A 24,348-nucleotide genomic window follows, 5' to 3' on the forward strand; every position below is an offset into this window, starting at 1 on the left:
GTGTGTGTGTGTGTGTGTGACTTTATGTGGTTGCTTGTGTGTGTGCTTGTGTATGTTTGTGTGTACGTAATTGTCTGCAGTACTTCCCAGACCTCATAAGTATGGTTCCACCTCTCCAATGTCATTACTTGATACTTCTCTACACGTTCTGGAATAGGGCCCAAACCCATAGAGGTGAATGTGCTGAGTTGACAGAGGCACCAAAGAGCTTTCTAGATGGGGTCCAGAGGTACCCTGGAAAGGGACTTCATGTCATGAACACCTCTCATGTATGAGAGATGAAGCATGCTTTGAGGAAGAGGGAAATGGCAAAGCAGGAAGGATGGGTGTCACCTGGGAAAAGCCAGTCTTTGGGAGGAGGCTTCTCTAAGGTCCAGCACATGGAGCAGTACACAGGCCACTTTGCAAAGTCAAGATGTGGAATTTGTTTGTAAATCGAATGGGCAATGGCAGAGTTATAGGTGATGGAAGCTGCAGTGTGGCCTGTGCAATCAGGTATAGGGAGTGCATTATTAAATGTGTAAACAAAGGTGAAACCATAGATGAAATTTATCTTGATTTCAGGAAAGCTGTCTCTCCTCTCCTCACTGCATTCTGATTTACAGGTAGTCGGCAGAGCCCAGGAAGTACAAGCTATTGAAATTAATTCAAATTGTTTTATCCAGAGAGTGTGAAGAAAGAAATGGTTTTGGTATAAAGCTCAATACCGGAGGACAAGTCTGCCACCTCCATTTGACAGGGATGGATGGGAGCTTGCTGAGCAAGACATTCCCAGGCTAGGGAGAGACTACAGCTGAGCTGCACAGCAGGGGCAGGGCAGAAAAGGATTGAGATCTATGAAAACACAGACAGAGACAAGGACTGAGATCTTTGGCCGCCGCAACAAACACCACCTCGTTAGTTTGACCACAGCACTCTGAAATCCCTGAGGAGAACTGGGTCCAGACACTGAAAGGTTAAGAGGATAAAATTGGCTGCTCCAGGGTAATGATTGTAGTCACACTCAGCGTTATGAGGAAACAGAGATCATGAGCTTTCCCAACATTCTTCAACATAGTCAAATTTTAAACTTGAATCTCCAAGTCTAGGCTTTTCCATTTTCCCCTCGAAGACATATTCTCTAAAGCGAAGTCTCTGAGACACTTGTCAAGAGTAAATCTCATCTGTCCTGTCTCTCTATTGCTCCTTGGTGCAGGCAGGATTTGAGGTGCTATGATTCCCAGAGCTCAACCCCAAAGGCTGTGTACCATGAAGGCACATCCTGAGAAGGTCACAACCCCTTGCCCCCGGCCTTGGTTGCTGTCTATTTGGCTGGAGCAGACAGGCCAAGGAGACAATGGTTTCTACAGTGCTACAAAATAGCAGCCACTGGGGACATGGTGCTAGGTGGCCAGTGGGTTTGGGGCACAGGGAAGGTTCATGAATCTTTGCTTTGGGAGAAAGTCAGATCTAAGGCCTTAGGTAATGGGCTCAGGCAGCCTAAGCAACCTTGTGCTGGGAGAGGCACTTCTAATTACAAAAGTGGGGGCAGCAAGGGAGTTGCTCCCTGTCTGGGGAAGACAGAGGTCAAAGTCAAGGGCCTTTTCCCATATGTGGGGATACTGAATGTCAGTGTCCCTATTTCCTCCTTTTGTACATTCAAATGAATGATACGGGTTTTTCTCTAACCAAGGGCTGTGGTCAATACAGCTTTTTCTCCCTGACTGACTTTCTCTACCAAACCAGTTCTGCTCTGATCTGGTCAAGATGGGTTAACATGTTTGCTGGGCTGTTAAAACTACATACAGTCTACAACTTGTGGGTCTTTGTGACAGCAAAGGAATTGTCCAAGGGTTTGATGTTACTGTTTAAAACAAGAAGTGAAACTAGGTTGGGGCTGTGTCAGAATACAGAGCAAAGGAGCTACTCTTAAGACTCAGAGAAACAGATGACAAAGGCACATTTTAAATGATAACCCAGCGTGGGGATGTGCTCCCTACAGAGCACATGACCATGCCTGTATATTCGCAAACACAGGCATTGTTAAAGGAGATGTGCCTGGTGGCAGTAATAGTAATTTTAATTGAGAAGAGGATTCACACAGATATATAGAGATGGAAATGGGTATATATCCATCTATAGTCATATAGATATAGTTACACATGGGGATATAGACATAAATAGATGTCCATAGCTGTTGCTTTCTTTGTACTCATGGTTAGTCTAAAAGATCACACCGGTCAGAATGGCCATCATCAAAAAATCTAGAAACAGTAAATGCTGGAGAGGTTGTGGAGAAAAGGGAACCCTCTTGCACTGTTGGGGGGAATTTAAATTGGTATAGTCACTATGGAGAACAGTATGGAGGTTTCTTAAAAAACTACAAATAAAACTACCATACGACCCAGCAATCCCACTATTGGGCATATACCCTGAGAAAACCATAATTCAAAAAGGGTCATGTACCAAAATGTTCATTGCAGCTCTATTTACAATAGCCAGGACATGGAAGCAACCTGAGTGTCCATCAACAGATGAATGGATAAAGAAGATGTGGCACATATATACAATGGAATATTACTCAGCCATAAAAAGAAACGAAACTGAGTTATTTGTGGTGAGGTGGATGGACCTAGAGTCTGTCATACAGAGCGAAGTAAGTCAGAAAGAGAAAATCAGATACCGTATGCTAACACATATATGTGAAATCTAAGGGGAAAAAAAAAAGGTCATGAAGAACCTAGGGGTAAAATGAGAATAAAGACACAGACCTACTACAGCATGGACTTGAGGATATGGGGAGGGGGTGGGGTAGGCTGTGACGAGGTGAGAGAGTGGCATGGACATATATACACTACCAAGCATAAAGTGGATAGCTAGTGGGAGACAGCCGCGTAGCACAGGGAGATCAGCTCGGTGGTTTGTGACCGACTAGAGGGGTGGATAGGGAGGGTGGGAGGGAGGGAGATGCAGGAGGGAAGAGATATGGGAACATGTGTATATGTATAACTGATTCACTTTGTTATAAAGCAGAAACTAACACACCATTGTAAAGCAATTATACTCCAATAAAGATGTTAAAAAAAAGCATCATTTGAAAAATAAAAACTCATCTTAAGTTAGTTGTTTAACTTCATTCACTCCAAGTATTTATAGTTAGAGTTTTTTTTTTTTTTTCTTTTTTTCTTTCTTTGCGGTACGCGGGCCTCTCACTGTTGTGGCCTCTCCCGTTGCAGAGCACAGGCTCCGGACGCACAGGCTCAGCGGCCATGGCTCACGGGCCCAGCCGCTCCGCGGCACGTGGGAGCGGGGCACAAACCCGTGTCCCCTGCATCGGCAGGCGGACTCTCAACCACTGCGCCACCAGGGAAGCCCCAATTAGAGTATTTTTTAAATGTCTAATTTACTCAGCAACAAAAGGGGAGCTTATTCTTTCCTTCTTGTCTGTCTTCTTTTACCCATTACCATCCTTAAAGTTCAGGAACATTCAGTAGGTCACAGCGGAAATGACCCTGCCTGTAGCCTTGTCTATATGTGACTGAAATTTCTATACCTTCCCAAGGCTCCCATCTGCACACATTTATGGATGCTTGTTGTGTTTTGAGGCCTGGTGGGTCAACCAGGATATACCAGGTTATCCGGTCCGGGGCCATATAAAAGATTTGACCTTCTGAGACATCTTTTGTGAACTCACAGAGGGACAAAGGCTAGTGGATGTGTGTAATGTGTCATCCACCATGTGTGTTTGGCATCCTGGGGAGATAACAGGGCTTCCAAGTGCCAAGAGCTGGGCCCAGGCAGGGCTCGAACTACAGTGAAGACCTTCTCTTTCAGTGATGTCACTTCATTTGCAATTATAATTATTTCCCTGAAAACCAGGGGCCTAGGATTTTATTTTATGAAGTACTAAAACTAATTAGCCACAACAAATCCTGCCTATGCTTAGTTTGCTCAGGACTACATCCTGTGTATTAGTTTGCCTCTCAGTTGGATCCTCTTGGCTGCAATCCCGAGGGTCCAAGCTGGGCTGCTCCAGCCCTGACCAGAACGAAGGTGAGACAAATACTGCCTTCAAGGTAAAAGTCTGCTTCAATCCACTGACTATTCACAGACCTGTGCCCTGGCTGAAACTATCAGGTTTGCATCTTGAAGCCAATAGCAGAGTTCTAGGTGCTACATTTGGGAATAAAGAACAGTGCTTGACACATAGGACACCAGGGTGTAATCTAGGGCATGGATAAAGAATTTAAGGCCATGCTTAAACCCAAGAAGAAAGAGAACATGGCCACCAGCCAGGCAGACTCACCACAGATTCTCATTGTTTTTGACCAGTCTTGCCTTCAGGCTTCACATGAGGGCATTGGGAAGAAATCACCTAGTGCAAGTATAAACTCCTGGGCACTTTTGCCTAGGGTAGTTCCTGGGGGCAAAAGAAATGCAGTAAGAATTAAGGTGACTGATAAAATGGAGCCTGCTATGTAAATTAAAAGCAGAAAGTGTATTTTAATTAGACTTGGCTACTGCTTTTACTTGATTTCCAAATATTAAAATTTCCCTTTCATTTCTTGTGTGAGTAATCCTGGCCCTGATTAATTGGAAACAATAGGTCCTTGCTACCACCACATACTATCCCTGGAGGGGCCTGTGCTTCAGTGACAAATGTTAAAAGAATGTGCTGCATTCTCTCTCCTTGGCATAGCAAATAAAGAGGGGAAATCATTTATTCCGGGCCTCGGCAAGCAGCCTTAGGGGATCTCCAAGGCCCGGCTCTGATTCAAAGTAAGTGATGGTAGCAGTGGTGCCTTACTTAACTGGCAGACAGAACCACTGCCCTCTCATTCCGTTAGCCAAGGCAGAAACATCAAACTTTTGTGGAATCCATTCCAGCTGAAACAACAGACTTCTTTATCATTGTAGCAAGAGCACTGGGAATTATCTTTCCTCTGGAAAATTAATAACTTGAATGCTCCAGGTGGATAATTCAGGATGTTCTTTTTAGATGCCAAAATAGTTGAATTTTTACCCTGAGGAGAGGGAAAGTGGAGTTAGAGGACTCTATTGGTTTCCTGGGGTGCTTAACAAGCAAAGCTCTCTCAGCATGTGCTAAAATGCTTTGTACTTTTGAGATGTTATGGGTCAGGTAACAGGTAATTCCATTGTCCTACTTTTACTTCCAAAAAATATCTGTCCTTGGAGGTCCAGTTCATAAAAACCAACTTCTTGTGGGTTTTTTTTTTTTTTTTTTTTTTTTTTTGCGGTACGCAGACCTCTCACTGTTGTGGCCTCTCCTGTTGAGGAGCACAGGCTCTGGACGTGCAGGCTCAGCGACCATGGTTCACGGGCCCAGCTGCTCCGCAGCATGTGGGATCCTCCCAGACCGGGGCACAAACCCGTGTCCCCTGCATCGGCAGGCGGACTCTCAACCACTGCGCCACCAGGGAAGCCCTTGAAGCCCTATTTTCTAAGTTAAGATGTCTTGTTTGCTTCTTAAAGTTAAGGTGAATCCCATAATTTTAAAAAATCTTATTTAAATAACCACTTAGTCAAAGTTGTGGTGAAATGTATACAGGTTGCTATGGTTACCAGATTAGTTTTGTGTGACAGCCTTCTGGGTTGCCTCCTGAAGTGATAGTTATTTGATTACTCCATTCAGTGCTGGGCCAAAATGTTAGCTTTTAGCCTCTTTCATGTTATTTGGAATGTGGAAACATCTCTACAGGATTTTAAATATTTTATTTACCTCATTGATTCTTAGAGAAAACGATGGACTCTATTTTCCTCTTCTTTGGGAGCAAATGTTTAAAAGAGATCTTTCACTTCTGGCTTTTCACAGAATGCAGAATAATGCACCCAGGGACAGGGTGTGACTGCTCCAGCATTTTCAAATGAGGTGAATCCTGTTGGATAGGATAGTTCTCCAAAGGAGAGCTCACGGGCCTGATAAACGGGTACCCTGGGGGGCCAACAGCATCTACTAAGCAGGATTTCCAGAGAACTGATGGTGAGTCTCTGGGGCTAAAAAGAGGTCTGGTCAGTCTTAACATCTCTAGCTCCAAGGATAGATCTGCTGTCAGCATCTGCAGGATCTGCCCTCTCAGACAAGGATCCTTGGTGTTTGTACTATCCATATTTGTTATATGGGGCCTCCTGGCCTCTAAATTCCCTTCTTCTGCAACAATATCATGCTTTCATTTTGAGGAATCACATCTCAGTCCATAAGGGCAGTTTTTTTTTTTTTTCCTTAAGTCTTGGTGGGGCTCTCGGTCAAGAAACACTGACCTTTCCTGGCTGGTGAGTGGGCTCTGCGTACAAGCTCAGCCAATCGGATTCTCCCTGCAGAGCCTGCACATTGCCATGGTGTTTGTCCTTTTCTCATCATGGATTTTCAGCCTCAGTTCTGTGAGCTTCATCATGTTGTCTCAATAGATCTTTTCCTGTTTCTGTTTAAATTGGCCACAGTTTCTATTTTTACAACCTTATAATCCTTACTGAATCATGGTCTTTCATTTTGATGACTACTAGAAATTTTCTGTGTGTAACCATAAAGTAATTTTGATTTTAAAAGAAACTCCCCAGAACTTAAATACCCAAGGATGTCTTCTTTAAAGGTTTATAAGTTCTGAAGTATTGCATAATCTATCATTGGCTCTTATAGCAGACACTACAGGTGGTCTATCAATACCCTTATAACTTCCGCATCTTCATTTTCAGGTTTGTTTAGGAGCTTATTTTTCTCCATGACATCATTTACTTGGGGAAAGAACCCTTTTGCTGTTTCCACTGAATGAACTTCACTAGACTAGGGCAATCGTGCTAATTCCATTCCCTTTGCTAGTGTCAGGCTTAAGAAGGGCAGGGGTTATACATATGGACAGTGGGACCTGAAAGAATGATGGTGGCTGGCAGGCATCTAGAAAAGGCTTCTTGGCTCTTAAGAACAGACATATGAAAGAAATAGGTCCTTGAGCATTGGAGTGTGACATCCTTGAGCATTGGAGTGTGAGCATTGTGATGCCTGAAGCAGATACAGCCATCTTGGCATGATGAAGGGAGCCAGCTGAAGTCAACCCCAATAAAATGAGAATGGCAGAATATTAAGGTGGAGAGCACACGGATCCTTGATAATACTATTATTCATTTGAATTATGCAACTTAGAAAGTGCCCTGCCCCATTCTGCTCGTGGCATAAGACAGCAGTTCCCTTATTGTTTAAGCTACATGATTTGGGTTCTCTCTTATTTGTAGCCCAAAACATTCTAACAGATTTAGCATCAAACTTGTGAAGTACATCACTGCCTATTGGTCATTTTGGGGCCTTTGACCCTTGAAGATAAATGTGCACCTTTTGAGAGAGGATTTAATATTGAGAAACAATCAAAAATGAGGTTATCTAAACTGAATAATATTGTGTTTGATTTAACAGAAGAATTAACTATGGAATAATATATTGGTTTCTTTATGAGGCTAAAAGGTGGCCTGTAATCTGTCAAGAGAAGAGGTCCTAAAATATCATGTACAAAGGCCACACCTTTGGAACAAGTTCTCAAGGTGACATTTCTGAAGGACAGCACTCATTGACTATCTACTTTTTTATATTTGTTAAGAACTAAACACATTAATAGACTCTATACACACCTTCTATTATACGTCATCTTCCTTCAATTCTTTAAACACTGAGTTATACTGGGGTTTGTCTTTGGGACAATAACTGAGTCAAGAGCCCATATTCAAGTTATTTCTGGGAGGATCATATGGTGCAGATATATGGCATGGCTGGAAATGTTGGGTCCCTCCTCATGCACCAATTTTAACAGCTGGTGGCATACTAATTGAGAGCATTAGGCTTCGGAATTGAACAGTAGGTGATGGAGCAAGAGTTAAAACTTAATCTGATTGGATGACCTTGGAGAACCCCTAAAGCCTCATTTCTCTCATCTATAAAATGAGATAATAATAGACAGTAGTTGGGAGAACTCAATGGGAAATGTATAAAAAGCATTTAGGAACATGGCTTTCTCCTAGGAGGCATTCAGCATTAATCACTATTGCAGTCAACCCAGGGACTGCCTGGGAAGTGTCTGTGCTTATAGAAAGAGCAAAGTGAACAGCTGTTAGAGACCATTCCACTAACTCCCACTGCCACTGATTTCCGTTACCATTTGTACTTCTTTTAAGGAGGCCAAAGGCCATTGACTACTTCAGCAATGGATACTTCTGATAGTCTCAGAGAACTTAAATGCAAATTGTTATAACATTCTTTGAGGTCATGGATGCCTCAGAATCTGAGAATACTGTATCAGGATCCTGTTTGGATTCCTGGGCCCCTCTGAAACCTACCAAATAACTATTTCAGGAGTAGAACTCAGGAATGTGCATTTACCAAACTCTCCTGCTTATTTTTATGCATGGTAAATTACGAAGACTACCAGATTAAGAACCCTTGTTTAGAAGGATACAGACAAACAGCAACAGCAGCTAATGGAGCACTTAACTAGATCCCAGGCCTTGCCTTAAGCACTTTACACAGTGTTCTCTTGATGAAATCCCATTAACATCTCTGTGGAATATATCCTAGTTATCCCACACAGGATTTGTAAGTTACCTGTACAAACAAGGAGACAGATTCAGAGAGGCCCAAGGGAAAGCAACCTGCCTCCAAAGCCAGACAGTGCTACAGTGACCTCTGGACTAATTAGTGTCATAGAGCTCTTTATTGTTCTCATGAGCATCAAAATGTCCTAGACTAACAGGGCTTTTGGAGAGGAATGGAGAGTAGGAGGGACAGTCAACTTCTGGGTCTTAGGTCCTACACCCAGGAGTTTTGCCCTTTATTTACATAGTCAGAATCATATGGAGTTAAGAACACAGACAGACTGGGTTCAAATCCAGGGTCTTCCACTTACTAGCTGAATGACCATGGGTGGGTGACTTAACCTAGCTGGGCCTCAGTTCCCCTTTTGTAAAATGAAGATAACAATAGTACCTACCTTGTAGGATTGTTATGAGAATTAACTTAGTTAATATTTATAAATTGCTAAGAGCTGTATTTGCCACACAGTATGAGAGTGTGTCAAATAAATAAAACAAATTCTGCAAACTCACCAAGCCTCAATAATTCCAGCTATGGATGGAGAGTGTGATTTGGGAAAATGACTGACTTTTTCCCAAGAACAGGGTGACTCCTGCCTTGACCCTGGTTGGCACTGTGCTAGTTGGACATCCATGGCCTCTCTCTACCACCAGGGCCTGGAGCACATACCTGCTTCCATGTCCTGAGCAGACAGTACACAGAGGTCAGGTCGGGAGTGCAGGTGCCCTTTCTCGGTGGAGTTGGCTGCAAGCCATGTCGTTATAAGACATATAAGAAGAGGGACAGTGACATCAGAAGCAGAGCCTCACAACTGGGGGGGGAAGGATTGGAAAGTCTCAGAAAGGTGGTGAATATCAGAAAATGGTTTTAAGTTCTCTGCACACCTGACTCCATGTAGCATTTAACAAACTCCAGATGCCGTATGGAGGGCAGGCATCATCGACTGCCCACAGAGGGTGTGCTGGGCCTCCCTGGGGGAGGGAGCTTTGTTCTTGTGTTTAAAAATCACTGCAGTCTTCGATAGGGTGATGAGATACAGATGTATGTGCTCAAATATGTACCTTTGGTGTTCAGTGAGTGCTAAGGGTGGTGGGGCTCAGGATGAGGGCTCCTATCAGGTTTCCTGTAGGAGGCATATTGCAGTTTCTGTGTGCATTCTATAAGCCCGTCTGACTGAGTTGAAAGGGAGAGCCTGGCCTCTGTTGGATTTTGTCTTGGGATTGCTCTGTTAATTGTTTTAACGTGACTGGGTCTTCACTTTTTTCTTACATCCGTTTTCTGATTACTTAAAGTACAAATATCCATAGGGACTTAAAGCTTATTTATAGCTATAGAAAAGGTTTTGAATTATTCTGTTTCCTATCTGTAGAGCTGCTAAGCATCAGGACATTTTAATTCATGTATTCATTCATGTGGACACACATTCAACCCACCATTATTTGTTCTTTCAGTGCAAAACATCACCCAACCCTCTGCTCTGTCTTATTTGGGTTGTGATAGAGAGACAGTCTGGAACAATCTTTGCCCTCAAGGAGATGTGCTCGTGTGAGGGGAATCAGCGTGCGTGACTAATGAACATATAGAGTTGAACGTGATGTTGGAGGGCAGACAATGGTCTTCATAGCTAGCTCCAATCATTTTGGTCTCACCTCCAGAGTTGCCTCTTCAGAGAGAACCTTCCTGGCCAGTTCATATTTCACACCCCTCCCCCCATCCCATTGCACCCTGTTTTTCATTATCCTGTTTAATTTTCTTTAGAGCACTTATGGCAATGTGAAATAATCTTTTTATTTGCTTATTGTCCATCTTCCCCAGTTAGCATTCAAACTGCATGAGAGCAGGATCATCATCCATGAATCCATGACTTCATAGCACATATAACTCTGCTTCACAGAGTTCAATAAATATTAGCTGAATGACTGAAGACAGGTTTATGTTTCCCTTATGAGATTTCCAAAAGCAAAAGTAAAGCTCCCAGCCACTGTCCAGGAGGAGAAACATTATTTCTCAGCAAAAATCCCTTTTAACCACTGGTCTATTATTCACATCAGCAAAAAGGGGCCCACATTGTGGTGGCTGCAGCAGATGACCAACATCTTATGTCAAGCTGCATTTTCTCACAATTGCTGCACAGTCCTCATTGGTTCTGTATGCAGATCCCAAGTGTTGATGGCAACACACCACACTGACGTCTTGTCCCTGACCTGAAGACTCTCTCAATTTACTTAGGCACAATTTATAATCTCTGCAGAACTGGAGATCTGTCATTTAAAATAGCTTCTTGTCACATATTGATCAGTATAAGCACTGGACAATGACCATGCCTATAAGTGACAACGGGCAGTGAAAGTCAGCTATTGGGTGGAATTTAAGCAACAGGGAGACCTGAGATTGGCTGTATCCATTACCACACTGTTGGTAGGAGCAGGCATGGGAGGCAGGATTTAAGATTACTGAGAAATCGAGGGATATTAGGGCAAAAGACATTCCTTTAACTGTTAGCAAAATATTGCTTGTATCCTTTTTCCTTGGGACCCAAGGATATGCCCCTAATTACACATGCAGAGTAAGTATGACATCCTGGGCCTGTTGAATGGCACAGCCAAGCCTTTGGATGTGGGTCTAATGTGTACACATGTGCTGAGCTTTGGAAATGGGCTTTGGGGAATGTTGGTGAGAGAGTGAGGCTGAAGGAAGGAGAGGGAGGACTGGCAGATGACCCATGAAGGTGTATTTTCTAAAGTTTCAAAGAAAGGTTCTGTCCTGCTGTGTCTACATTCCTGGGGGAGGTGGGTTCCATATTCTTACAGTCTTCCAGTAGCATGTTCCTGTCCACAAAAGTCACCCATCATGTGGATTCTGTCTTTGGTCACAAATTCTATCCACTTCATATGGTGGTAGTGGGGGCTGCCTATGTAAGGTTTCAACTCCTTTTGGTGTAAAATAATGGGAACAACATCATCATATTATTGAGAAAGCTGACAAAGTATGTGGAAAGTTCTCTGCACAAAGATAGTGAAGAGAAAAGAGCTCAATAAACATTTCCTCCTGTTAATAATGTTTCATTTGAAAAAAAATCACTGCAAGAGAAAAAGAGTTTCAATGGGTTAGATAAGTTTCCAGCTGTAAGATTCTATGACTTTAAAGTACAAGACATGTTGGTAAAAGAGCTTGACAGAATTTCATGTTTGGGTCCTGGAGTCAGTTTGTGAAACAAGTTTACCAAGATGACACATCAGAAGGATTACTCCCTTATACTCTGCCAACCTAGTATTCTACTGTGTGTTTCAATGCAGGATGAATCTGAAGGCGCTTATTTTAGACTGGGTACTCCCAGTCATATACCCTGAAACAAGGATTTTAGTGCAAGTAGCTTATATGGGAGGTGATTCCAGAAAGCGCAGTGGAGAAGGGAGAAAAGAGATAGAGGAGGGAAGAAACAATACAGCATGTGCTAAATAGCAGGGGACTGCTGCGGATAGCTGGGGCTCAAGGCTGTTGAGGGCTTTGGAAAAAGTGTAGAACACATGCCTCAGAGTGATGCCTCCTGAGGGATACGCAGCTCTTTATTCCATTCCTCTCTGAGAAATCGGGGGTATTTATCCTTCAGTCTTGTCTGTCCTTGGCTGATGGTTGTGCTGGGGGCAGCAGCTCCTCAACACTTCCTGTCTGCCTCGCGTAGGGCCCAGAGATGACTTAGTCAGCTCTTGGGTGAACATTCTCAAGTGCTCACAGTAGGAAGCTGTCAGCACAGTAGGAAGCCCGGTTACTGTGGGGAACTGGACGGGGCACCAACAAAGTCTCTAGAGGGCTCAACATCTTCTGTGGTCTAGGTTGCTCCCCATGACCCGGGGCTGTACTTGCATGCCCATTTTAATAGTATCAGGATGAAGTAGAAACATTCAAAGTCCATTTCAGAATGGTGAGCTCAGCAGCTGGAATGTCCTGGACTACATCTCATTGAAAGAGCACCTACTGTGACCGAGCCTTATGTCAGGACACAACGGAGAACAAAAATCTTGGGGCCGATTCTCTTTAGACCCATTTGGGTTATGCTTCCACATCTGCACCAACCACGTGACCAGATGGGTGGAAAACCTGATTGGCTAGGCCTAGGTCTTATGCCTAAATCAGAAATTAGTGGTGGGGTCACACCCTGTCCTCACCATTTCCCAATAACTGAGAGTAGGGAGGCATGGTTTTTCTAAAAGAAAACTGAGGTACTGCTACCAGGAGAGGGAAAATTGAGACTGGGTAGGCAAAAGCTATGGATATCCACTCATCTGTTAGATGGACATATGCCATCACTTTTAGGAGAGAGAGTTTTTACAGATGCAGATACCACAGCTCAGGCAAGTTCAGAGATGTGCCTAAGGTCTCACAGGTAGTAAGAAGTGGAGCTGAGGCTGGAACTCAGGACTGAAGTTGGAGCAAAGCCTCAGCTGCAACCGTGAAACATACAGTCTCCAAAATGTAGCTAGGATTTGAGGTGGAAAACAATAGAGTCATTCAAAGGAAGCATTATCATTTCCACGGAGACTAAGCAGTGAGGTCCAGGCAGGCATAAGTTGGTTGATCCTCTACTAATGTGAAATAAGAAGAAGAATGGAGGGCTTGCATTCCCCCGAGTCTGGCTTCTTTAGAGGTTGACTTAAGCTCTTGAGTTGATAGCAACTCGAACAGGCTCACTTCTGTTCTTCCTTCTCTGGCGACCTTTTATTTATTTTATTTTATTTTTTAAATTTTATTTATTTTTAACATCTCTATTGGAGTATAAGTGCTTTACAATGGTGTGTTAGTTTCTGCTGTATAACAAAGTGAATCAGTTATACATATACGTATGTTCCCATATCTCTTCCCTCTTGCGTCTCCCTCCCTCCCACCCTCCCTATCCCACCCCTCTAAGTGGTCACAAAGCACCGAGATGATCTCCCTGTGCTATGTGGCTGCTTCCCACTAGCTATCTAGTTTACATTTGATAGTTTATATAAGTCCATGCCACTCTCTCACTTCGTCCCAGCTTACCCTTTCCCCTCCCCATGTCCTCAAGTTTATTCTCTATGTCTGTGTTTTTATTCCTGTCCTGCCCCTAGGTTTTTCAGAACCATATATATATATTTTAGTTTCCATATATATGTGTTACCATACGGTATTTGTTTTTCTCTTTCTGACTTACTTCACTCTGTATGACAGACTCTAGGTCCATCCACCTCACTACAAATGACTCAATTTCGTTTCTTTTTATGGCTGAGAAATATTCTGTTGTATATATGTGCCACATTTTCTTTATCCATTCATCTGTCGATGGTCACTTAGGTTGCTTCCATGTGCTGGCTATTGTAAATAGAGCTGCAATGAACATTGTGGTACATGACTTTTTTTGAATTATGGTTTTCTCAGGATATATGCCCAGTAGTGAGATTGCTGGGTTGTATGGTAGTTCTATTTGTAGTTTTTTTAGGAACCTCCATACTGTTCTCCATAGTGGCTCTATCAATTTACATTCCTACCAACAGTGCAAGAGTGTTCCCTTTTCTCCACACCCTCTCCAGCATTTGTTATTTGTAGATTTTCTGACGATGCCCATTCTAACCGGTGTGAGGTGATACCTCACTGTAGTTTTGATTTGCATTTCTCTAATGATTAGTGATGTTGAGCATCCTTTCATGTGTTTGTTATCAATCTGTGTATCTTCTTTGGAGAAATGTCTATTTAGGTCTCCTGTCCATTTTTGGATTGGGTTGTTTGTTCTTTTGATATTGAGCTGCATGAGCTGCTTGTAAATTTTGGAGATTAATCCTTTGTCAGTTGATTCATTTGCAAATATTTTCTCCCATTCTGAGCGTTGTCTTTTCCTCTTGTTTATGTTTTCCTTTGCTGTGCAAAATATTTTAAGTGTCATTAGGTCTCATTTGTTTATTTTTGTTTTTATTTCCATTCCTCTAGGAGGTGGGTCAGAAAAGATCTTGGTGTGATTTATGTCATAGAGTGTTCTGCCTATGTTTTGAGTGTGTTATTTTGTGGGCTGGGTAGAGGAAGCGCCTGGGAGAGTAGATGTTCTTCTCTGCTGGTCAGGGGTCTGTGTGAGAAAGGAGGAGTTGAAGTAGGATCTCACCACTTGTGATTGTGCTGACAGAATGGAGAGAAGATTCTAGTCTGCTAGGACGGAAAGAGATCCTAGAAATCTAGGAAAGGGTCACAGAAAGAGGGTGCACTCAAGACACTCTAGTTGATGTCAGTTTTGGCAAAGTCTGTATTCCTTGGCACTGTGGGTCCTCTTTCCCTGGCATGGAACGAAATCTTCGAGTGTCGGTTTTGGTGACTGAGCCATCAAGCAAGCCTGGAGTGAGCCTCTGTTGTTTTGTGTGGGATTCTGGATTATCTGCAGCTCTCAAACCTGCCTCCCTGACAAGAGGAGTAATGCATGAGAAATATGATTGGAAAGAAAACTTCAGAGTCTGAACAGTTTGGTGCAAATGCTCAGGTTCTCTCCCTGCCATATGTTTAGACTGGACTGACGGGGAGTGATTTTGGCAAATACATAAATCACTGAAACGTGATTATGTGGCCTTTAAGATTCCTCAGCTTGAAGGATTCAGTTCTTCTGGGTAGAAAGAAATGGCAGCAGTTTATGAAAACACAGTGAGATGACAACACTGATTTTTCCCCTCCAATCCCCTGAATGGTTATAAAACATGACTTAATAAAGGTCCCTCTTTTGTTTGTAGCAGGCTGGAAATGAAATGTAGCAGAGGTAAGGGAGAAAAATCCAAGGGTGGTGCCTGTTATATTAAAACCCAGAACTACTGTGATTGGCACCGATGGCCCAGGAGATCTGACTGCCAGAGTTGAAATGGAATAGGTTTCTACCTGGAAAGGACCAGGTTCCCAGGAGGTAATGAGACAATCTGTTATGGGTCATTCTAAGCTCTGAAACTATCTCTCCAACTTGCAGCAATGGCAGAACATATCACAATCAGAAATGCTTACGGTTCTCAAAATTTTCATATGCGACTCTTTGGCATTGTTAGCGGAATATTTGCAGCTGCTGAAATTGCTACCTTTTTTCTCATAAGACAAGAACCTCAGAACATTGGTTTCCTTGGTCAGAGGCATCTCAACTCTGGAGACCCAGTGTGAATCACCTAAGAACATGCTGTGTTCACATTTTCCTTGGACTTTTAGTGCTTCCCTTGGGCTGTCTGAGAGCAAGACAGAAGCAAGGGGAGGTGAGTGCTTATGTCAGCATGGGTGGCCCTGTGTCTGAGCCCACCAGTCAGCCTGAGAAGGATTCAAAAACATCTGGTGGGACAAGTTCATGGAGCTCTCTATGCTTAGCACAGCACAGCTAATTAGTCCTCGACGCCCAAGGCCTTGGCTGATTTGGCACCACCCTGCGTGCCACGACATTTGAAAATGTGCTGTGTTAGAGAGGACTCCTGATTACCAGTAACTTGAACCCATCTCCAACTGGCCTAACCAGAAAAGCCATTTGTTGGCTTACATAACTGAAAAATCCTAGGACTGGGGTGCAGGGCATCGTATAACACCCTGCCATCCCCCAGTACATGGACTGAGAGCAGAAGAGGGGCTGTCTCTAAGGAAAGTTACCAGGAGCGGGGGGTGGGTGCTGCACAAGCAGGAGCAGATGTTCCAGGCTCCTCCTGGGCAGGTGGAGTCGGCTCTATCTGACGCCCAAGTCTGTTTTCTTAGGCTCTGCACCAACAGCCTTCTGAGGCATGGCTCCTGCCAGCTCTTTTGTGTCTCTCCTGGAGGGTAAGATTTTGCCCACCAGCATTTGTGAACTTTACAGCTTGCCACACATTTAACTTAGTTTTTTCATTCTCAGAAACATACTATGAGATATTGTTATTGTTCCCAGTTTACAGAAGAGAAAAACTGAGGCCCTGACCAGTTCAATGATTTTGCTCTTTTCATTTTAGTTCAGCTCTAATGTGAGGGATGAAGGAAGCTGAACTGTGACTAAAAGTGAGCTATTCCAACCTGTTTAAAAACAAGTTAGGAGGGCTTCCCTGGTGGCGCAGTAGTTGGGAGTCCGCCTGCCGATGCAGGGGACACGGGTTCATGCCCCGGTCTGGGAAGATCCCACGTACCGCGGAGCGGCTGGGCCCGTGAGCCATGGCCGCTGAGGCTGTGCGTCCGGAGCCTGTGCTCTGCAACGGGAGAGGCCACAGCAGTGAGAGGCCCGCGTACCACAAAAAACAAACAAACAACAAAAAAAAAAAAAACACCCAACAAGTTAGGAAATCTGTTCAGAGAATGTGCCCTTAAATCCTCGCAGCTTCTTCATCCCACTTTCCCCTGGAACTCCCCTAACAGCAGAGCCTGGCGGCATGATGATGATCCAAGCCCTGCCTCATTCCTTAGACCCTTTCTTTGGGAAATCTGACTGAGCCAGGGAGCAGCCTGGCCAGATAAGTCTTGAGTGTGTGTAGTCACTTCACCAGCTGTAGCTCACGTTGCAGGAAGCAGCGTCCAGCAGTCAGCCTCCCACACATGTGCCTACCTTCTGGGCAGTGTTCCTGGGAGGCAGCTGCAGAGCTGGGCTGTGAGGGAAGCACAGATCTCCAGAGCGGGCTGCAGAAGGACCTCAGAGAGCTCCTGGGCTGGGAGCTGGGCTCCTGCTCTGTGTCTTGACCTGTGTGTCCACTGTTTGGGACATGGGATGGGAGAAGACTCTGTCCCCTCGATCCCAAAAGTTTTTCAGTCAACAAACATTCCAGAGACAAAGCAGGTTTCCCATAAATATGACCAGAGGACCATGTATGGGGCTAAGCAGAGAAGTCCAGCCCCAAACGTTTAGGTTTTAAAAGTTTAAAAGTTTAATTGAGAGAGAACAAAAGGCACAGTGAGAGTGAGAGAGAGCATTTCAAATAATATTGACACTTGTGCCAGTGACTCCCAGGGAGTATTTGCCCAGATGAAGCGAGGGAAAGAGCTATGGACCTACTAACTGTTTCCCAGCTCAGGTTGGTCTCAGGTGCCTGTAGATATGAGCATCTCACATCACTGATTGTGACTCTGGTAACTAATGACAATTTTCCATGAGACATGGTTAATAGAACACAAGCCAACTGAGGAAGCAGATCTTTCCTGGTGCTGGAGGGAAGCCTGACTGGGAGTGTGTGGTGATCTCCTGCACAACATCTTTCTAAGAGAGTTTCAAGATTAATTTTGACCATCCATCATTTTTCTTTTTGCATCAACTTCAAAGCCCAACAATATGGAGAAGCCAAAGAGGCATCTCCATTCAGTGTCACAGCATCTGGAAGCCATCCTTTGTGAAGCCTTCCCAGCCCACCTCTCCTCCGTGGACATCAGCAACACTCATAGCTGTTTGATGCACTTTGAAGCCTTTGTCTCCAACGGTCTCCATGCCCAGGCTGGAATGAACTACCCTGAAGATAAACACCACAACATGAGGGTTCATAAAATGATAAATATTATCATCTTCAAGGCATGAGCTGAGCCTTGAAGAGTGGATAGGGCTGAGGTTGATGGGGAAGATCAGGGAGAATGTTGGGCTCCTGTCCTTCCCTATGTTCTCTGCTCTGTGCCTGGAGACTCAACAAGTTTAAGATTGTTGCCCACTGGGTCCCTCAACATGGGTGCCAGGACATCCCTAAACTCTCTCCTGACACTCAAGTCAAATCTTCTAGCAGCCCTTACCTCAATGCTGGCACTAAGCAGCTTCGTTTTGTGGATGAATGAGAAATTCTCACTGTGGGTGATAAAGAAATATGCAGGCTTCTCTCACACCCACCTATCGGACAGAGTGGATGGAGGGTGAGATGGTGGGAGGTGAGCCTTGTGGTGTATGTACATGCAACAGTTTCATAATGAAGGAGGTGCCAGGATTGGATGGGCTTTTAAATGACTGACATGAAAAGCCTACTTGGAGAAGTTGGACATTTGTATATTGTCAGCTTTCTGCATGAAGTTGTTCAGCTGGTATTTGTTCATGGACATATTTAAGTGCAGCTCTGTGGAGATGATTAATAGTCCTGAGGTGTAGCTGGGGTGGAAGCAGCTCATGGACCACAGACTCAGGCCATCTTCCTACCCACATTTGCCAGCCAGTTTCTCCTTTACTATTCTTGGCTTCCCATCCTGATCAGACTTCCTCCCTTTACTCCCTGCTGTGTGTTTCCTTCTCATCTGCCCTTCTGGATCAGGGATACATGAAGACATGCAGGGTCAAAATGTACACCCCCACACATCCTACACATGTGGGCTTAGCAAGCAGAGTAGCAGAGTGAGACAATACACATCTGGCACAGAGTACCTACTCCATACACGTGGGCCATTATTTCTGGTTGTCACATTTTACTCATCCTGCCAAAGTTCGTTATGATTTTATAACCCTAGGCTTAACTGGTAAATCTTTGTTGGCAGTGAAAAGCAGTGTGATGCAAAGGAAAGGACAGTGGATGGAGAATCAGGAGACCTGGAGTCTCTCCTAATCACACCTACTGGCTGTGTGACCTTGAGCAAGACACCAAGTCTCTCTAGGTTGAAAATTCCACATAAGAGAAATGCTCCATTAGAGAAATGAACTAAATGTTTTCAAGGTCTTCTTCAGGGGTGACATTTAATGGCTCTATAAGAGTGACTATAAAAATCAGACTGTCTCTGTACGTGAAGAGGTGTGATGCCCTGTGGGATTTCTGCACGCATACTAAGGGCCAGTTAACCATCTGGCCCATTACACAGTTTCACCATTTGTCACTCTGTCATATTGCCATGGCCTCAACCTATGATTGAATCAAGGCATCATTCCTTAAAACAGATTAGAAATCTTTGCCTGGGAATTAAGTCAACAGAGAAAATTTTATTGGTTCAATGAGATGTGATTCAAGAACATGCAAATGGTGACATTTTAGCTTGGCTCACATACAGCTTTACAAGCTCAGCTGGTTAAAAGAAGATCATATAAAATGTAGGCTTATTGATTTAACCAACTACAATAAGCTAAAGCAGACTTTCTGAAAGTCAGTTAAGAATGAAACCCTGGCCTGTCCCCCAATCCACAGACGTGGAAGGGAAATGGTGACATGTATGTTGTTCAGCAGACTGTATCCTCCTCACTAGCTTCCAGCTGCAGCACCTGATTGTTTATGAACACCAGTCCTTTGTGAACTGGTGAAAAGTTGATTGAGAAGGAAAGGCTGAGACCTGAGGGTACCCAGTTCCCTGGAATGTAGCACATCACAGTTGACCTAAGAGCTACTATTAAACTTTGCAGTAAGGGTGTACCTGGGGAAGAGAAACCGAAGACATTAAATTTTAGAGCTGGCTATGCATGCAACTGCCAAACTCTCCAGCCCTTCCCATGGTGCATTTCCTGTGATCCTCCAAGCCTGAAGAAGCCATTCAACCACTGTTACTGGGCAGCTTCCAATCAGTTTGGTTTAAGCAATTTGTTACACCCCAGCAGCTAATAAAGCATTTTTTCAGTGCCCAGCAGTCATCCTTGATATCTCTCCCTCACCCACAACATCCCCACCATCAGCCAGGACTACAGGCTTAACTCATATTCAGATTTTCTTCACTTTTCTCTCCTTTATAAAAAGCTTTGCTGATATACAATTTATATACTACACAATTCACTCAGAGTATACAATTAAATTATTTTTGTTATTATTAATTTTTTTAAATTGTGGTAAAATATATACCATAAAATTTGCCATTTTAACCATTTTAAGTGTACAATTCAGTGGCATTAATTACATTCACAACGTTGTGCCACTATGTACTTTTTTCCCCAAACTTTTTCATCACCCCAAACAGAAGCTCTGTAATCAATAACTCCCTATTCTCCCTGGTAATCTCTAATCTACTTTCTGTCTCTACTAACTTGCCTGTTCTAAGTATTTACTTCATATAAGTGGAATTATACAATATTTCTTCTTTTGTGTCTAGCTCATTTCACTTAGCGGAATGTTTTCAAGGCTCATCCATGCTGTAGTCTGTGTCAGAACTTCATGCCTCACTTCTCTATTAGTCAGTACTTCTACTGCTCGCTGCCCAGCCAGCGTGTCTGCTCCTCTGCATGACAGAAAGCCTTTGTGGTAGATGCGCTCAGTGTCCCACCCATATGCCCTGGCGTCTCTTTGCAGAGCCCACTCTGCTTACAGACACATCAGGCCAGAAGTGCTGGGAATTAACCACTGTTATCACAATACTCTAGCTCTCTCAAACCTTGGTGGGATAATCTGAGATGCATGTCTACACTGCCTTCCAAAGTTCCCAGTGGCATCAGGATCCAGTTTTCCACAGTGATGACCTGCTTGAGAACACACCCTGGATTGGCTGCCTCTCCTTCCCTATCTCACTTCTCCCCTTTCCCACCAGTTTTCTGATATCACCTCCCAAATAATCTACTTTCACTTCATCAAAGTCTACTACTAGGAAATGAAAATGAAGACAGCCTCCTAACCCAGCTCTCTGATTTCACTCTCATCTAAAATCCATGCTTCGTGAAGCAGCTGGAGTACTCTTCTAAAGTACAAATTAGAGCATGTCACCGTTCTGCTTAAAACTGCCCCACACGCTGAGAATAAAATCCAGATACCTTACTGAGGTGGACTAGACATACAGAGTGATGTCCTGACCACGTCCTGGGCCTCCATGCTCCCCATGCTTCCGTGATGCCAGTTCTCTCTCTGTTCCCTCTCCTCTCAGGGTCTTTATAACTCATGCTCTGACCTTTTGTCTTATTTGCCTGAGCCAGAAAAGAGAGATACATACTAAAAATACTTAACAACCAGTACAGCTGGGCTGACCAGTCAGGAAGGACAGTGGTGTGGACAACACTGATGTCTATGCCCCCAGCTGCAGCCTTATTTCATTCAGGCCTCAGATTAAATGTCCCCCCCCCAAGAGAGCATTCCCTGACCAACCACTCTAAAGTGCCTTCCCCCATTAACCTCTCTCTTTCATTATATCACCCCATTTTAATCTCCATAATGCTTGCCACTATCTACAATTATTTTTATTTTTAAAATTTAATTTTTGCCTATTTAACATAACCTCACTAGAATGTAAGCTCCAGGAGGGCAGAGACCTTGCTGTTTTGTTCACTGCTGTGTTTCTGGAGCCTGACCCAAGCTTGTCACATGGTGGGTGTTCAAAAAATATATGCTGGATGAGTAACTGAACGGATGGGTGTCAGGTTCCCTGAAATAAAGAAGCCCACAACCTCAGCAAGTGGTAAGCTTACCAGGACAGAGTCTAGATCCCATTACAGAGACCACCTGGAGAAGACCTAGGGGCCTGCAAGCTGTCCAAAGATGGAGGTGAGGGGAAGAGCGTGGACCCACGTGCAGATGGTTCTGAGAGGTGGGTGAGCATTAGAAATGGTGTGCTCAGGGCCCTGGTGACCTCAGAGAGTGGTGTCAGGAGAAATGGCGGGGAAGTCAGGTTGCAAAGGAACAGGGAGGAAGGAGAGTGGAGGGAGCAGGTGTGACCAGGGGAGGAATATGCAATGTAGGAGGAGTTGCTGGAGGTGCCTGAGGGAGGAGGCTTCTTTGTGGGCTGCAGACATGGTAAGATGGGGAGAAGCAGAGACTGAAGGTGCAAGAAAGTGGAGACTGAGGTGAGGGAGGCCTGGTGAAGTGAGAGGGTGGGACCGGGGCCTCAAAGGGTAGGGTTTACTCTGGACCAGAAAAGGGACATTTTTCCCTAGGAGATGGGAAGAAAGGAGGAAAAGTTGGGTAGAGAAACAGGACGTTTGTGTGGTAGAGAGAGGAGGGAAGGTGATCTCAGGGTCCTTAGAGTTAAAGGGGGCAGAGTTGGTGGGGGTTCCTGAGGGCAGGAAGGGACTCTTCTTTAAGCTGATCCACCAGGGAAAGACAATAATGTGTGGCGTTTTCAGCTCTTCCCTGAGAGTGGAGAGGCTGGGCCCCTCTCTCCTCTCACCTGGAACACCAACCACAGTGACTTACACCACTGGAAATGAAACGGCCCAGTGGGGCCTCTTTGTTGGGTGGGGGTCTGCAGGGGAGCAGAGGGCAGGCTGAATAGCATTTCAAGAAAAGCTCCTCTGATGCCTGGCAGGAGGGGTGGGGGCAGAGAGTAGCTCTATCTCCTCCTGTGCCTTGTGGGAGGGGCTATCAAGGCTCCACTTCTAATGTGAATAACATGCCAGGCCCCGAGGTGTTTTGGGCAGACCTCCTGTGGACAGCTGGACACACAAGCTATCTGAGAGTCCCATGCCTCCCTGCCTCTATCTCCAGAGGCCCTGGAAGAAAAGTCCCTGACATTCCTTTCTCCCAGCCTCCAGAATCCCACATCTTTGTTGAACCCCTGGTCTCCTGTGGGTTCTTAGTTGCTGCCATTGTACACAGAGAAGTCTTTTCTCCAACCTCAGCAAGTTGCAAGAGCCGGCTTGGGCCCTCTGGGCCATTTTCTCCAGCTTGGAGAGGTTTCAGTACTGCTGGACAGATGGGGGAGGCCAAGGGGTTATGCCAGGCACACAGATGATTCGGACCACCCGATCCAGGATGGGTTCTCCTCTACGTTGGGGTGCATGCGGGTTCCAGGCTCACAGGGCCCACGGGGCCTGGGGTGCAAGGTGACTCAGGGAAGCAGTGGTCTATTTTGTTCCCTGAGCTGGGCTGTGCCATTAGCTACATGTGGTTATTGAGCACTAGAAATGTGGCTAGTCTGATCGAGATGTACTCAAGTACATATGCCTGATTTCAAATACTTAGTACAAAAATGTCAAATGTTTCATTACTACTTTTTTTGTATTAATTACATGTTGAAATTATAATATTTTGGATATATTAGGTCAAATAAAATATACCATTACAATTAATTTCACCTGTTTCTTTTTACTTTTTTTTTAACGTGGTTACTGGTTACTAGAACATTTAAAATGGCACACGTGGTACTCATTTTATTTTTATTCAATCCTGCTCTAGGGAGGATGATGTCCATGAAGCCATTGGTTAGAGGCCCCTAGGTACAGCTGAGAAAGCAAGGTACAACCTAAGCCCCATCTCTGCCAGCTCTGTGAGTTGTGAGAAATGGGGTAGGTGGGTTGTGATCGCCAGCATGTCTGGGGGGTGATGGAGGCCAGGGACTGGGCAGGTGTCCTGCGGGTGCTGGGGACAAACAGCCATCCAGTCCCTGGGGTCCTTCCAGAAGAGCACAGTGTAGCTGTGTGCCCCCTTCCAATGCCAGGAAGCCGGCAGCTCGGTACTTGGTATTCTGCATGGATTTCGTGACTGACACAGCAATTATAGGTTTTTGCATTGTTTATGCCTCTCCAAAAGCATAGCTGAGTGCTTTGAACCAGCGGCTAGAAGATGCTCCACTAGGTTTCATTACAATGTGTAGTTGTATTCACCCTTTCAGGCCTCGGGAACCATTGGTACCTCACACAGCTTTGATACTATTCACTTTTCTCATAATTAAATCACTGATTGAATAAAAAAGAAAAAGAAAGAAAACCCAAATTATTTTTCTAAACAGTGATCCATCATGGCTTAGGTTCACTAACATAAAAGCCCCCAAGTCTGTTGCTGTACATTTTCCTGCTCTGATCTAGGGCTTTGTAGCTGCCTTGGTGCCTTGCTGGCCTGGCCTCGAGCTGAGAGATGGAGCCTCCTGCCCTGCCCCTGCTCAAGGCTCTGCAGACTCCAGAAGGGCCAGGAATCTCTGCTGGTGTTCTGGCTGGTGACATTCCTGCTTCACTCTGGGCGTCTGGATTAATAAGAGGTTTCTCCTGCCTGTTCACATGTTCAGAGCCC

This window comes from Mesoplodon mirus, assembly GCF_964341445.2.
Source record: "Mesoplodon mirus genome assembly, chromosome: 19".
NCBI lineage: Eukaryota > Metazoa > Chordata > Mammalia > Artiodactyla > Ziphiidae > Mesoplodon > Mesoplodon mirus.